Source organism: Marmota marmota, unplaced genomic scaffold (genome assembly GCF_001458135.2).
Source record: "Marmota marmota marmota unplaced genomic scaffold, marMar, whole genome shotgun sequence".
Lineage (NCBI taxonomy): Eukaryota > Metazoa > Chordata > Mammalia > Rodentia > Sciuridae > Marmota > Marmota marmota.
Genome location: NW_026000222.1, coordinates 4,042,468 through 4,056,689, shown reverse-complemented (window position 1 = coordinate 4,056,689; position 14,222 = coordinate 4,042,468). Strand labels below are relative to the sequence as shown.

The following is a 14,222-nucleotide window of genomic DNA, read 5'->3' as shown; positions in this document are numbered from 1 at the left end:
TCCTCCTCTCCTCCTCTCTCTCTCCTCCTCTCTCCCTCCTCCTCCTCCTCTCTCCTCCTCCTCTCTCTCTCTCTCCTCCTCTCCCTCCTCCTCTCCTCCTCTCTCTCTCCTCTCTCTCTCCTCTCTCCTCTCTCTCTCCTCTCTCTCTCCTCTCTCTCTCTCTTCCTCCCTCTCCCTCTCCCTCTCCCTCTCCCTCTCCCTCTCCCTTCCTGGGGGAAGGAAGCCATGAGCTGTTACCCTGAGCCTCTGGGGACTGGAGATAAGGGAGGGATCCCACTGGCAGGCAGCCTGTCCAGAGGGAGGACTCCTGAGCTCCTGTGTTAGCAGGGGTGCCAGCAGATGGATGGTGTCCAGGGTTGAGGTGGGATCAGGAATCCAAAATGGTCTCTTACTCTTTGAGCAGACTGCTAAGTGATTCCCCTCCCTCCGTCCTCCAGCTCCTGCAATTAAACTGACTTCTCATAATTTCTCTCTTATCAAACTTCAGATTCATTTACTGTCAGGTCTAGTAAAATCAAATGCTTTTGCATTAAAAATATCATATATAGTGAATCTCCCTACTTTCCACAAAGTATATTATCGTTTTATCCACATAGTAGAGACCAAATATTGATGATAATTATTTCTAGCAAGGAGGAGATTGAGAGTCTTTCTTTTGGCGTTATTCTTTGCGCTATTATAAATGATTCTGTTTTGTGTTTTTTTCCACTGTGCAACCCTCTTCAGTGCCAGCAGCCTTCAGGCAGAGGCCAGGCAATGGTTGGGGCCACAGTTTGCTCTGGCATAGGACACTATGAGAGACCCAGGGGGCGGGCCTGCCATAAATCCAAACCCATGCACCAGTTTTTTAAAAGACCATTTTAAATTCCATGTATCATTTTATAGATACTATAGTCATTATTTCTTTAAAAACTAAATTGCTAAAATATTTTTCCCATTTATCTCCAAGTTTGACCACTGTTTCAAACCTTCTGGCTTTAAAAGCATACAGCAAAGATAAGGGTTTTGGAACCTCCAGCACACTAGATGACCACTGTGGTCACTGAGATGAAATTCCCTGGGGCGGGGTAATGAATGAGACAAGAGGTGGAGGAACAGCCTGGGCAGGTCTGCTTTATCAGAAGATAAGCAGACACAGGCTGGGGGGAGGTAAGCAGGGAGGTGGCTGAGCAGGTCAGACCCAAAGAGGGGACCCATGGGATTGCCCACCTCAAGTGTACTTTCTGAATGGTACGTATTTTTATTTCTTTAAACCACAAGTTGGAAATTCCGAAACATTATATGCTTGACTGTGGATCAGCACAGAGACCCACCTTTTCAGTACTCCGTGTCAAGCACAGTGTTCATGTGGAGGAGCCAAAGATGGCCTCCTTTGTCTTCTAGGTTCTTCGGCTGAGCTACAAATTAAATTGACATAAGGCAAATTAACAGAAGGAGAAAAAAAAATTTCTATTACATCCGTACACACAAGAGTCCCACAAAACAAAAGGTGAGTCTTCAAGGAGAGTCAGGTGATTGGCACTTACACAGCATCTGGGGCTAACGAAAGCACAGGAGCTGGGAGCTTCTGCAGGGTGGTGGGGATGCTGGTTACGGGAAAGTCAGGGTGTTGCCAGAATAAACTCTGGCTGCTCACTGCTCAAAAGCCAATATTTGGGAGAGGAAGCAGGTTTGTGCAAGAGCCGGCATCTTGAGAGGACAGAGGGGCCATCAACCCCAGAGCTCCACCTGGAGGGATTCCAGCCTTACAGTGAGGGAAGGAGGAGCAGGCCAGGGGCTGCAGGTGGAGCAGGGTCCTGGTCACCAGGGCTGTGTCCCCTTTCGGCTCCAGAGCATCTCCGCGGAGCTCCCGCTGCTGGGGGGCGGGGGGGAGGGGTTCCTGTGGTTCCTTTTAGACAGACCGTGCCTTTCTGGAAGTCTCCCAGCAATCCAGATGCTCTGTGTGAGCTGGTGTCCTGAGCTACACTGAGGAGTGGTGTTACCAGGGCGACCAGATGTTCTGGGGCCTGCAAACGTGAAGCAGGATTGTTCGGCAGTTAGCATCTCAGTCACTTAGGTGGGGCTTCTCTGTGGATCTCTCCTGCCAGGGAAGGAAAGGAGGGGCACAAACCTTGCAACAATATTAGGGAGGGGTGGAAGGGCAGGGGGTGGGCAAGAAGTAACTGCCCGGGAAGTCTCCAGAGCAGCGTCCCCCTGTCACAGGGGAGCAGGAGCCAGGTCAGGGTGGGGAGCTCAGTGCTCACCTGCACACTGTCTTCTGGCCTTTTTGAGTTTTATACCTTGTGCATATTTTGCTTTTTCATAAATAAGCGTGTTTTAAATGCAAGTGAGCAGGACTCGGAAGACCTCACAGCGTTACTTCTTCCCCACACGCAGCTCTCCCGCCTGCTGGCTGCAACCCGTGTTCCCCGAGTGGAGCGGTCACTGCCTGGCGTTGTCTGGGGCCTGGGGGAACCTCCGGGAAGGAGACAGAGTCCCTGCCGGGTGGCCCCTGGATTCTGGCAGTGCAGGACAGACAATCAGTAGACAGTCAATATATGGCTGCAGGTGATACCGAGAAGGACAGGCAGACAGGGAGACCCAGAGGCTTAGGAGGGATATGGGGAGGACTGTGTGTGGTTTTTTGCAAAGGGCACCCAAGAAAGTCCTAACAAGAGCGTGGCATTTGAGCTGAGACCTCAAAGAAGGGGAGCCAGTCTTAGAGTTACCTGGGGGAGGGGAACAGCAAGGGCCTCACGTGAGACCCACCGGCCGAGCCAGAGCCAACCTGAGGACACGTGCCTGGTTCTTCGTACCCCACAGGAAGGATTTTGTGGGCTTATGAGAAAAGGAAAGAAAGAACACTCAAAAAAGAGTGGGTCCCCTCAGAGCACAGGGAGAGCACACTTTCTTTTTATTGAGGGTCCCAGGGAAGTTTCCAGAGAGTCCCACCCAGGTCCACCTCCTGACTTTTGACTGGCAGCAGGATTGCGTCACACTTTCAAGTCCCCACTGCACAGGGTCTTGCCCCAAGGAGCCGAGATTTTACTTACAATGGCATGCTGAATATCCAAAGGCCACTCAGGTCACCTTGGCCCAATGTGATTGGTTCTGATTAAAACTTGTTCTTATAGATTTTTATGCTTAGGGGACTTTACATCTAATTATCCTGTCTCCCTGGAATCTGGTCTGTGTCAAGTTCACAAAAGTCTGCCCTTCAGGATAATGCAGTTCTTATCAGCAGGGGAAGGTCTTTGGGTCTGCATTTTCCTGCAGATAACAGGTTGTTTGCTGAGGAACTGTAACATATCCCATTGACTTCAGCCAGGCAAGGCCCCAGAGCACTCAGGTAAATTGCTTTTAAAAGAAAGTATGTGGGGCATCAGCACAGTGGGCCCAGGCAACAGAATTATCCCTTTAACCTCCTGTTAATCTCGTGTCTGTCTGCTACCTTTCTAGTGCAAAGGTCCAGGGGCAGCAATAAGGCTGTTATGCCCCTGGAGCAGCAGGGGGATTGGTGATCTGGTGATAAATGAGCAAGAAGGAAAGTGGAGGGCACGGAGCCAAAGAGGGGGTGTGGGGCCCCCAGAGTGGGATTTCATACACCACTCCAAGGACAGCGTGAGGCTGGCTGATGCCTTGGTGCAGCACCCAGCACAGAAAGATGCTCCTGCTGTTGGCTTTTAATCTCAAACGCAGTGTGTCATTGTGTTAGGGGAAACTCCCTTTAACCACGGCTTTTCTACTTTTATGAAAAGGGGGCGTAGGATCATTTTTTTTTCATTTTCTGCTTCAATTATTAATGTTTTAAAGCATTTTCTCTCATTTAGTGATAAATCACCTTCAGAACAAAGCCCTTTGGTCTTGGTGACTTTCCTCTAATGAGTTGTTTTATGCCGGCTGGTGAAATTTTATCAGCGACATCCGCATCTATCATTGCAAGTACTATTGATCTGCAATATTTTTCAGAAATAGGATTTTTCATGGTTCTAGAATATTCTATTATGAGAAGCTACCATAATCATTTAGCCAAGTTTCTGGAATGGAATAGTAGATGAGGGTTTGCTTTAATGGTCTCCTTCCCTCCCACACAAATGGGATCAAAAAGATAAATAGTAGCTCACCTCCCACTTTCTAGAGCATCCATCTGGTTTTCCCCTCGAGACCAGGTGAGTGTTCATCGCATGCACTGACCTGTGGTCTTGCAGGTGAAGCAGCTCGTGCCCAGCCATGGGTCCCAAGTGTGCGGCCTCCCGTTTCTGTTGGCCAACCCATCTCTGTCTGCCAAGGCCCCTGTGGTCTGGGCTTTCCAGGGGCTCCCAGGGGTGGAAGCTCCCCGACAGCAGAGGGAAGCTCTTCTCGGGTCCAGGCAGTGCCCACAGCTTGGCCCTCTGGGCACTGGGAGCCTGCTGACCCTGACCGTGTACAGTGGCTGTTGGGGTGAAGTTGGGATCCATCACAAGACAGGCTTCTGGGGGACCTTGGAGACCCCTGGCCACCTCAGCAGTCCTCTCCTGCCCGGTGGCCTCCTCTGAGGCTGTCACGTCCTCCCTCTGCCCTTCTGTCCCACGCAGCCCACACCCAGCCTCTGCTTCGGAGTCGCCCCACCCCTCACTACCTGGACGGAAAGAGGAGCCTGGGAGAGCTGAGGGCCAGTGCAGCGGGTGGGTTTGGCCAGTGCTGAGGTCAAAGGGCAGGAGGTCAGCAGTGGGGCTCTCCTCCTTCCCTGCGTGGCCCCCAACGAGGCCCGGCTCCTGCAGCACCCATCCACCCAGCTGCCCCTCTGTGCTGGCAGGCCCAAGAGGGGGGACCCTCCGGCCCTCGCCAGCCGGGCTCCCACGTCCCCTGCTGGCTTCAGGTCCCCGGTGGAGCGGGCCCTGCTCTCCTGCCAGGAGCCTGCCGGGCCTCGCGACTGCCTGTCCTCGCCTCAGCGCCCTCCACCCTGCCGCGGCCAGGGCATCAGAACCAGGCAGCAGCCTCCGCCCTCATGCCTCCTGGTGGCCCCAGGAGGGTCCACGCATGGAGCTTCCTTCCTGCTTCCTGTGTGTCTCCTGTTGTCCCCACAGATGGTGGGAGTCATTAGTGGGGGCCTTCCCCAGGGAACAGGTGGCCTACACCGTGTCTGTGCAACTTATAAAGAAACGTCCCTTCCGCAGGAGGCTGTGCTTCTCTGACAGGAATCTGCGATAATATACTCACTGTCTTGTAGCTAGAAAACTGTCAGATAAATCCACAAATCAACAGTGACTGTGCTGTGAAGGCCAGGCGCCTCCTTCATGGGATCCTTGTGCAGTGCACAGCCTGAACTCCTAGGCCCTGCCTTCCTGGCTTGTGTGTGTCTACGATACACACGTCCTTCCCAGCTCTCTGCTCATGCCAAAGCGCTGAGCATTGGCGAGGCTATCTTGGGAGGGACTCTAGGGACAAATGGTCAAAGCCAATGTCTTGCTGGAGAAATTGGGGCCCACCTATTCCCTCCCAGGGGTGATAATTTCCTGATTCAGCCTTAAGAGGTGCACTGCTCCTGGGGGGACATGCCAAAAGGAGACGTTGAAATGGGTTGACCTAAATATCCCCAATACATTTTCTCCTCTACACCTTAGAGGCTTCTTATCTGGGTCCTCACGAGTTGGGGAACTTCTCCTTCACCCCCTTTTACAGGTAAAGAGACTGAGGCCCCAAGACTCAGCAGCCCCTACCCACCATTTATGATTCCTCTTTCTGAATGGCCAAGTTAATCTTTTGCCCTTTTTTAAAAACTAGAGTTAATTTTCTTTCACTGTTTTTTAGGATCCTTCTGTTTTGAGGATAGGACCATTCGTCTGCTATTTATGGTCCTAGTATTTTTTCATTGACTTTAATGTTTTTTATTTGTGTCTCTTCCTGCCTCCAACAGCTCAGTCGGTTGGTCCACAGGAGTCTCAAGGGCGTGGGAGACGTGTCTACAGGACAGGCTGCCCCTACTTTGTGTTTTTTCTAAGGTGATGACCCGACATTTTTTGCCACCCAAATGCCTGGGGTGTGAGCTTGCACGTGGGTTTTGCTTAGGGAGAATTTTCACCCTGCAGTCAGAAGCCATTTAAGAAATAAACGCAGGAAGGTAACCTTTAACGACAGTGGCGCTGGCGAGAGGAGACACAGGGTTCAGGAAGGGCCCAGGCCGGATCCCGAAAGCTCTTGTTAAAATCCAATCATCCTCTGCCCTGAGCATGAGTAGGAAGCGCCTGCAGGGAACAGCAACTCAGGAAAGGTTAATGGCCTCCTGTGCCGAGACCAAGCGGGTCTGTCTCGGCTCCAGCGTCCTCAGACCTCGTGTCTGCTGAAGCTGTTTTTCCTTTCTGATAATCAGGAGAAAAATTGATTACCGAAATTATAATTAAGAGCTGGGGAAATATGCAACAATTTGGCTGCTTCATTTAACACATATTTCAGGTTAATTGCCTGATTTTCCTAATGAAGATATTTGCATGAATATTTTCAGTGGCGATATTCAACTTATTGTGTAATGAACACTCTGCTAGGCAGAGGACTCCGCTTTCTGTTGAATTTAGGACACAGCAAAGCCAGAACCCTCGGTGGGACGTCCAAGACTGCTTCATGGTAAAGGTCAAGATTTTAATTAGTGACCTGGCCCTCCCCGCCTCCATTCTGCTTAGTAGATCCTGTAACTGGGTCCTTTTCTAACTTTAGGGAAGATTCCAAAGAAAATAGAAAATCAACCTTTCACCCCACCTTTCTTTCTCTCTTTTTTTTTTCTTTTTGGCACTGGGGATTGAACCCAAGGGTGTTCTACCACTGAGTTATACCCCTAGCCCTTTTTCTTCTTTATTTTGGGACAGGGTTTTGCTAAGTTGCTGCATGTGGCCTCAAACATGTGATCCTCCTCCCTCGGCCTCCCCAGTTGCCAGGATTCCAGGTGTGATCACTATGCTGGGTTATACTTCCCACTCTTTTAAAAAGTCTATTACAGAGGATTTCATCTGTACATATCCAGTTCTCCTTCCCACAGATAATCAAAGCATGTTTATATTTTTTTAAATAAACATGACCCTATAAAATTACACATAAGAAACTTTTTTAAAAACACAAAGAAAATTAAACTTACCCATACTTCTACTACTTATCGGTAACCTCTGCTAAACTTTTGAGTTGTTCTACCTAACTATTTTTATTTTACATAAATATACTTTTGGATTATACTACCTATGGGTTTTTTTTTTTCCTGAATAATGAATTGCAAACACATTTTCACCAGTAAACATTTTTCTACCACTGTGGAAAGGTACGGTGTTTTTCACGGTGAATGGGCCACAGCTTATTTAAGTGATCCCCTTTTGTTGGACACTTAGGTTGAAACGAAACATTCGCTATTGTAAGGAGCAGACAGTGAACATTCCTGAAGCTCTTCGAGCCCATCTGAGTCTTTCTTAATATACTAAATGATAATAGATGTCGTCAAATGCAACCGTTGAAACACATCACTTGGCCCTGCCAGCAGGGTGGGGTTCTGCTCCTCGTCCTGCATTCACAGCAGCACCGGGGACCCTGCTCTCCTCTGAAAATGAGAGCTAAAAATGTCACCTCTTGGTGGATTTAATCTGCCTTTCCTGAGTTCCTCGTGCAACGGTGATTATTCACCCACCATTTATGATTCCTCTTTCTGAACAGCCAAGTTAATCTTTTGCCCCTTTTTTAAAAACTAGAGTTAATTTTCTTTCACTGTTTTTTAGGATCCTTCTCTTTTGAGGATAGGACCATTCGTCTGCTATTTATGGTCCTAGTATTTTTTCATTGACTTTAATGTTTTTTATTTGTGCAAGAATTAAATGGTTGCCTAGTGTTTGGCGCGCGTATTCTGAGTGAGCAAGGACTGGCGGGCAGTGGAGGTGCCGCCCAGCCGCTGGCCGGTGTGCTCACAGGCCAGGTCACCTCCTGTCCTCGTGCTTTGCTAGTGTTGACGCCTGCTCTTTATAGATGGGGAAACAGGGTGGGGTGGGGTGGGAGCGGGTTTGGAGGGCTTAAGTCCACGCTCAAGTCGCTCAGCCAGGGAGGGACAGAGCCAGGATTTCAACCAGGCCATCTCCAGGGCCGGGACCTGCCTGTTGCTACGGGGTTATGAAGTTCAGGTTCCAGTCAGCTCACCCTGCAGGACCTGGTGCCAGTTAGGCACGCCTGGCGCTGGGGACAGAAAATCCAGCCTCAATTGCTCAAGCAAGTAGGATTTTCCGTAAAGGGATGTTTAACCCTTGCTGTGTGTGACATGGACGGTGACATGGGGGTGAACATTTTGTCTAAACCTAGAGGCGTCTTAGATGGCGCCCACTGGTGAAGGGTTCTAATGCCATCGCACCACTTTGGCCAGGCCCGGGGCTGTAGGCCAGAGAACAGGAGCATCGCAGTGATTGACACCCGCCCAGCCTGCTCAACCCAAGGTGAACAGTCCACCGACAGCCCCGCTCAGGGACAAGTGCCCCAGAATAACAGGGGTGACAGCCAGCATCTCATTGGGGATTCTTCTTCCTGCCCAGGAGAATGTCAGCCACCCTCACATTTAAAGTCTCAAATAATTAGTGAAGAACAAAACACAAATGTTCAGAAATATATTCACAAAAGCGAAGCCCCTGATGGATCTAGTTCACCTGAGCTCTGGAACGAGGCAAAGGAAAGATGGGTTATTTAAGAGGGGACATCAAAGGCAGGGATAAGGTTGTCAGGGCGCAGCAGTCTTGCTTCCTGGTGTCTAGTAGGCAGCAGGTTGATGGGCATCTTCTCGGGTCACACCCACCTCAGGTGCTGCGGGGGATCTGGCTGAGCTTGAGGGGGAAGTTCACCTGCATCAGGCGGTCAAACCCTGTGGGGGGTGCCACGGGGAGTTCCCAGTGCCAGACCTGTCCCCTCACTAGGCCACAATGCACCACACAGTCCACAACAGCCCATGGACGTCTGGTGACACGAGAAACCTCTGCTGAGGCCCGAGACCCATTGGGAGGGAATTTGGACGTTCAGTGGCTTCGCTTTGTTTCAGGTAGAAGATGACACTGAGGGTGGACCTGGGAGCCTGAAGGCCAGGGGACACCACTGGTGTCCTGGGGGAGGTGGGCCCCAGGTGCAGAGGGGAGAGTGGACGGAGAGCAGGGCTCTGGTGGGCCTCTGGCCCTGGGCCAGGCTGAGGCCCTCTGTGTGGATCTGGGAAACGTCAGGAGGCCTCAGAAGGCCCAGTGTGGCTCCTTTAAGTGCAGGGAGCGGTCTGAATTGTGGGGAAACTTGCAAAATGTCCAACATCGAACGTGGGCTGCGGCTCAGAGGGTGGCATTGCGTCAGTGTCAGGACCTGGTGCTTCCTGAGCTGCGTCACTGCCGTGTGACCGTGGGGTGCGTCTCTGTCCCAGGGCACACACGCTGAGACATTTGTCAGCGACAGGATGCCTGCGCCTTTCTTCTAACTCAGGCCAAAGAAGACACCCAGAGGTGGGCATGGCAGGTCAGCACGTGTCCAGGGCCACAGAAGATCTGGGGACCCCGAAGCAGCTGCAGGCTTCTATTCTGTCAGGAGAATTCCGTTTTCCCAGGATGAAGCCTTCGGTCCTATGGGGCTAGCCGGCACCTAACACGCTATCGGTGGTGGGAACTGGTTGATTGCAAACCCAAGGAGCAGTCTCCCTTCCCTCTGGGAAACTCGCCCAGCCCCATCCTCAGCAGGTGGCTTGGTGAGACTGATCCTGCCTCAGTCAGGGGTGGGACCAGGGGCTTGAATTAGTGGGTACAGCTCAGGGTGCGACCCAAGGGCTAGGTCCAGGTGGGAGCCCTGAGAGATGGCAGCCCCAGCCTAGGGGCTGGAGGAGGGTGGAGGGAACTTGGGCTCAGGAGGGGTCAGCTTGAGGGAATGGCTGAAACCGGGAGAAGCAGAGTCAGTGGGGAAGATGGCAAGGTCCTCTGAGACCCCAAACAAAGCAGACTGGAGGCCAGAACTGCGGGCACCTTGTGGCAGCTAAGCTCACACCCCCTCTTATCCAGTCAGGTGAGACTAGGAAGGCTTCCTCCTGCCCACGCCAGGTGGGGGCCACTTTCCTGGAAATGCTTGTCCCTGCAGGCTCACCATCCCCTTGGGAAGCCCAGGCTGGCCCCTGAGGCCACCAAGACCTTGGAGCTCCCATCCCCAGGTCCCAGCTGAGGGAGGACACAAAAGACCTTCCTTCCATCCCCCCTGACGCTCTGCAGGAGTTCCGCCAGGCCCCTGAATGAAGAAGGGACCGGGCAGTGAACCCAGGGAGAACCGCCCGTGCTTTGTGGAACATCCCCTCGGCCACCGGCAGAAGTTCTGGGTCAGCTCGTACCAGGGAGCTGCTGGTCTCTGACGTGTTGTCGAGACAAGACTTTGGAGCAGCCTGAAGACTACCCGGGGCTAAGTGAGGGGTAGATGGAAAACACAGGAGGCCTGGGAGCCACACAGAGAGCACGGGGTCTGCAGACCACTGTCACGGAGGGCACCGCTCTGCCTAACAGACGCTGCTTTGAATGAATGGATCAGGTTCAGGGTAGACACAGCAGGACCAAGAGTCCTGTGCTAACAACTTAGGATGTCGCACACACTGCTGAGAAGCCTGTGAAACACGGGGCCATCTCTCCATGGGGAAGGCCCACCAACGTCAGGGGGGTCGAACCCAGGGCGTTGAACCCCTGAGCTACACCCCCTATCCCTTTTAATTTTTACTTTTGAGATTCTGTATGTAAATAAAAATCTGGCCTTGAACTTGCTACCCCCCTGTCATCCCCCACGTCTCTGGGATCACAGGCGTGCACCACTGGGCTCGGCTATGTCGATATCTGTTTTAAAGGACAAACCATCTTCCCTTGTGGTGGAAAAAGAATTGGAATATCAGAGAACACATTCCCTGTAAGGATCTAGCTTCACATAGCAAAGATGTATCCAGTACATTGTGTTTGCAAATCCTGTTCTTGTGTGATGATATGGACCAAGCTTGTCTTCTGGGGACTGGAATAGGGTCCATCTTGAACAAGAAGGGGACACAAGTGAAAAATTCCACCTGGATTGCAGAGAAGCCACTGGCTGCCACACTTGCAGAACTACGACATGTATGTGTGTGAAGGCTCCCAGGCTCCCACCTAGCTGGTTGGTGACCAGGACAGGAAGGCCCGAGCACACCCAGGGACTCCGGTTTGGTTCATTAAGCAGGAGGAGGATGGTATAGAAATCAATACTCGGTTCCTTTCTTAAAAGCCAGATGCACCGAGTTCTGCAAAGGCCCTCTGAGCTTTAGATTGACATGCTCTTGAAAACGAGCCAATTTGTCATCTTGCAGCCTCACCTGGCCTCTTCATTTCCTTCTGGATTGGAAAAACAGAGCCAGTGGCTGCATCACTCAAGGTTAGGAAATCAATAACGAGCTGCTTATTGATAGGTGCACACTGCTCAGCAGACTGACAAATCACAAGGACTTCAGAAAAGAGTGCTGCGTCTCTAAGAGCAACAGCCACACGAGCCCAGCCGCCAGCTCCCTGCAGCCTGTCCACCAAGATTCTTGGTAAGTCCATGGTATCTAACTGGGATGGGTAACTGAGCCCTTGGTTTCACTCTGAGGAATGTCTGAGGCATTCATCAACATCCAGGTGAGAAGGACGAAGACAGAGCATCACACCTGATCTTGGAAGCACATTCCAACACTCCTGTCCATCTGGGTAAAACGACGGCCATTATACCACGGATGGAAAGCCCTGGGGAGGCAGTGTCAGGCCCACCCACCCTGGGTCCCCAGCACCAGCCTCCACCCCTCCACTTGCCCTCCACTGGGCTGGCTTAGACTATTGAGTTTCTAGAGTTTTCTCCTTCCACTACCTGGTATGGTAACCAAAACCCAACGCACACTCCAAAAACGTTAGTTATTGACTTGTGACTATAGCAGCTACGAGGATCAGGCTGCACACTGGAGGGGGCAGCCGTCACGACCTACCGCTTTAGTTTGATGAATCCTTTCCTCTCTCTGGGCCTCAGTTTCCCCTTCTATAAAACACAAATGCTACATCAGCTGATCGGGAAGCCCTTTCTTTTTTTTCCCCACAATAATTTTTTACTTGTTCTTTTTAGTTATACATAACATTAGGATTCATTTTGACATAATTATAAAAGCATGGAATATAATTTGCTCTAATTCAGGCCCCAGTCCTTCCCTTTCCCTCCCCTCCTCTCTCTCCCTGTTTTGGGAAGCCCCTTCAGCTACGGCCGATAGCACTCAATGCCAGCACTACCTGAAGCACACAAGGCATGCAGGATGCAGAGGAACAGGGATCACTGTCCCCCACCCCTGCCTTGATGCTCCGGACTGACCCGGGCCCAGGACACACTCTACCACTGAGCTCCACCCCGGCCCACACTGATTCTTAATGACACTGACTTTAACACAAACTAGAAGGCTCAACACCAGATCCAGTCTCCACTTTGGAATAGAAATCACCATTTGTGAGGCAGAGAGGAAGGATGGACGGGTACAACTGGCAGCCAGAGCCACTCTGCTGACAGTGAGCCTTGGGGCACTGTCCTCTGTGTCTTGCTCCCTCTAAGGAAACCAAAATACTGATTCAGAAACCACTGAGGGACCAGGAAGTCCTGGGTGCTTTGTGCACCCCACAGACCCAATTAACTATTCACTGTTAGCAACCTAATCATAAAAGGAATGCCTTTCTGGAGATCTCTGCATTAATTACCATCAGCGGAGAGGCATTATCTATATTTACATAATAGCTTCCCAGGTTTTGCTGGTTGCAAGTCAAGCTAACAAATTTGTAGCTATTAAGGAGCACAAATTGCTCTGGTATATTTTAAATGGAAATCTTGCCTGTTTAGAAAAGTCGCTAGAACCCAGAGCAATTAGTGCCCGATAATTTGTTAATGTTGGAAATGCAACAAAGATACAGTTTGGAACATCTTAAGTGAAAAGGAGTAAGTGGGGAAACCGGCTTGGATGTACTCATACAGTTGTCTAGTCTGCACAGTGCCAGAGCTCCTGTATGTCTTCAGCGGGGACAGATGAAGCTCACATCCTTACCTTTGCCACTTGCTTGCTCTGCATGGCTGCTATGATTGCTAATTATGCATAATGGAGGGTACAACTGGCAGCTGGAGCCACTCTGCTGACAGGGAGAGAACATACCTGGGAAGGCTGGTTGGGAGACCTGCTTAGCACCTGTGTCCCAGGAGGGTCACCCCACACCATGTCCAAGCTCTTGCAAGTTCTGAGATGTGATTTGACCAAACCTGGAAAGGTCTCACGCTCACGAGGTCCAGAGAAGCTGGTCTAGTGATGGGTAACAACCACTGATCTCTGCCCAGAGCCCTTCTTGCCTAGAAAGAGCATCTCCCCTGCACTGAGAGCAGTGCTCCTCCCACCTGAGGATGCTTCAGAGCCGCCCAGAGGGCTCACTGACCAGATTCTAGACAGAACCTCCAACGCAGGGCCAAGGATGCCCTGACCCTAATCCTGTCCCTAATTGTGACGCTGACCCAGACTCTTGACCCTAACCCAGGGGCCACATGTGGAGGATCAGTGAGGGGGGAAGTGGTCCTTGGGAAAGGCCACCAATAGTCACCTCCAGAGAAGGTCATGTGACCCACAGGAGGCTTTCCAGGGATTGCTCTCCATTCTTTTCTTTACTCACAGAAAACCTGAGTCTGGGAGCTGGTCCAGCTCTGGACAAAGCTGACACAGGGAATGAAGGCACCGCGTGGGGAGCAGACCCCGGGGAAAGGAAGAGCCTGGCTCCAGCCCCCAACACCTGTCCTTTGCAAGTTTTGACACCAACTAACAAGCCACCCTTCTTGCCTAAGCTAGTTCACATTGGATTTCTGTCACTCATACCCAAGACAGTTCTGGCCACTGCAGAGCCACAAACCAGAACACAACTTCATAATCGGGCCCCAAGTGATGGCATGGCTGGTGCAGTTGTCTCTTGTTGAAGGTGGTGAGGCAGAGGAGTGGAAAGAGCAAGAGCTTAGGTAGTGCCCTCAAATAAAATACAGCTAAATAACGAATAATTTCATAGGAGACCGTGGGGCAGGCTCAAGATGGCAATAATTAGCTCCCTCACCGAGACTTCCGGTCGGCTATGTTTTCACTGTCTTCAAGGTCATAAACATCTGCGTGTGAGCATGCACTCAATTCTGTAACCTGTTGTCAATGTGCCTTCTTTAGCCTGAAAATATATATATATATATATATATATATATATATA

The 14,222-nt window shown here is 51.1% G+C and overlaps 1 long non-coding RNA gene and 1 other non-coding gene across 4 annotated transcripts in view; both read right to left on the bottom strand.

Annotated features, from left to right (window-relative positions):
* The window catches only part of LOC125613074, a 9,353-nt gene extending 2,631 nt beyond the window's left edge, over nucleotides 1–6,722 (bottom strand). Inside the window, exons 1-4 of one of the 3 annotated variants that reach the window (XR_007343572.1) lie at nucleotides 6,085–6,722; nucleotides 4,174–4,411; nucleotides 1,527–2,006; nucleotides 1,314–1,397 (exon numbers count right to left, since the gene is read on the bottom strand). This is a non-coding gene — a long non-coding RNA (uncharacterized LOC125613074). Of the gene's footprint in view, nucleotides 1–1,313; nucleotides 1,398–1,526; nucleotides 4,412–6,084 lie in introns of all 3 variants that reach the window. The other 2 variants (XR_007343571.1, XR_007343574.1) reach the window with 2 other exon arrangements.
* Nucleotides 707–838, bottom strand: LOC125613174. The gene has a single exon (XR_007343672.1). It is a non-coding gene; the product is annotated as a small nucleolar RNA SNORA42/SNORA80 family (small nucleolar RNA).
* Nucleotides 6,723–14,222: the final 7,500 nt, after the last annotated feature.